Below are 2,341 nucleotides of genomic sequence, written 5' to 3' on the forward strand. Positions count from 1 at the left end.
TAATTGATTTTCTTTACTGTGTACAAAATATATATTTTTAGTAATACATATGTTTTAATATTAGAGGAAATTACAGAGGTCCAGACCTTGGTGTCCTCCTCTATTTTTACGGCCCCGCGGGGGAGGGGTCAATATTAAAGAATGAATTTGTATTTATCCCCAATTTCGTGAATACGAGCTTTTCTCATCGCTGCAACTCCCCAACTGGCTCAGGAGAGGCGAAGGTCGAGTCATGCGTCTTTCAAAACATGACCCACCAAGCCGTGCTTCTTAACACCCGCTTGCTTAAACTGGAACCCAGTTCCACCAATATGTCAGAGGAAACACCATTCAACTGACGACCGGAGTCAGCCTGCAGGTGCCCGGCCTACCACAAGGAGTCGCTATAGCGTGATGAGCCAAGTAAAGCCCCCCCAGCCAAACCACCTAGCCAATCCCAGACAACGCTGAGCCAATTGTGCACGATTAGAGCACTGCCCGGTCACAGCCGGTTGTGACATAGCCTGGAATCAAACCCCAGGCTGTAATGACCCCGCACTGCAATGCGGTGCCTTAGACCGCTGCACCACTCAGGAGGCCATTAAAGAACATTCTAAAATAATCCCTCCCTTTTAGTATGCCGTACACTTGAGGATTCCATTGATCATTTGGTGTGTCTAAATACGAAGTGCCATTGGTGTAACTCAATTTAATTGTGAGCAAAACGATTAATCATATCGATTTAGTCAATTATTTTGAAAGGGTAATTAACTAAAACGACCAAAACATTGTCATTGGTGGCACAACGTTACCATAATGGTAACCATGATTTAAAGTCTTTAAGCTGCCATATCAGTTGATTTATAATGGGAAGATGTACCCAAATACATTTAAATGAATAAAAAATGAACAAAAATGTATTAATGCCCCAATGCCATCACAACTCAAGAATGACCCTTGAACATTCAGTGTCAAACCAACAGGTGGTTGACTGCTGTTACAGAAAGACAGACAGAATAACTAAGATCTATTTTTCTCTCTCTCTCTTCCAGGTGGATTCAGGGGATACAGGAAACTACAGTCTGATCACTTCTGTACCATCCACATTAATGCCCACTGTTGGAGTGGATACGCAGGCATCTCAAAAAGTACAGCACAAATAAAAATGATAGCCACAGTTTGTCTCATTCACCATCACCCATGTGATTGTGTTCTGCACTTCTTTAAAATGTTCTTACCATATCATTTATATGCAAAATACTGTAAGCCAAACTGTCAAATTGTCTGTTTCGGTCTTGTAGTCTGATACGTGTACAGCTCAATCCCCGACAGACCAGCAAACTCATAGTGAAACCACAACTGTCACTTTCTCTAGCCACAGATCCCAGAATACCCCTCTCATATAATGTCATATGTCTGTTCCGCTCAACAAGTTAAATGCTCGTCTCTCACAGGATGCTGTATATAGAGCATGTCTTGAGGTTAATGGTCAGACAATAAGTATTTCTGTTAAACACCTACCTATCTCTTATGCCTGTCTCTGTGATTGTATTTTTGGTATTTCTATTTCTCATGTTTTTATTCTGATAAACTGAGGTGGCTTAATAAGTATATTGGCTTTTTATTCATCTGTTTAGCTAATTCCATTAGGTGTCAGTTAAGCAAACTGTAAAACAACTCCAACATCCACCTTACACATAAAAGCAACTGTTGAAGTTGAACCAAACCTCAAATACCTCAGATACATTCAACAGACGCTATGGTTACATTTAACATCTTTACCAGATTATTTTAGATATGAAAACCCAAACTAAATACACCCTCTAAAAATACAAACATGAGAAACCAATGAATGCTTCTGACAATTACTGTAAGCACCTCAAGATGTCAACAGACATGTCGTGTTGTTGAGTTACAGAGCCAGACATGGAGTCACAGCCAAAATATTAACTGTTGGGTGTTGCCAATGCTGTACACGAACCTTACTTCTTTTTATCAAAGTTGTCACAGTCAAAAAGGCCTCAAATAAAACATATGAATTTACTCTGACAGTGAAGCTAATGCTTTTAGGTTCATTTTATATTTTAGGATCAAAATATAACTACAGAACTTTGACTGATTGACCTTCCCCCAACCTCATGATGTGAGACACTACTTGATAGTTAATGGACTTTGTGGTTTTCCTGCGAGGAAGTTTCTCATCTACCTCTCTATTCAAACCGTTCTCTCAGTCACTGACACCATACTCCTAGTAGTTTGTGAGAGTCGGAGGATCTGTGAAAATGGTGTTGTTCACCCCTGATATGGCTGGTCATCTGTCTTTGGTCATCCTCCTTGTCTGTGAGTTATTCCTCCATTCCAA

Source organism: Salvelinus alpinus, chromosome 2 (assembly GCF_045679555.1).
Source record: "Salvelinus alpinus chromosome 2, SLU_Salpinus.1, whole genome shotgun sequence".
NCBI lineage: Eukaryota > Metazoa > Chordata > Actinopteri > Salmoniformes > Salmonidae > Salvelinus > Salvelinus alpinus.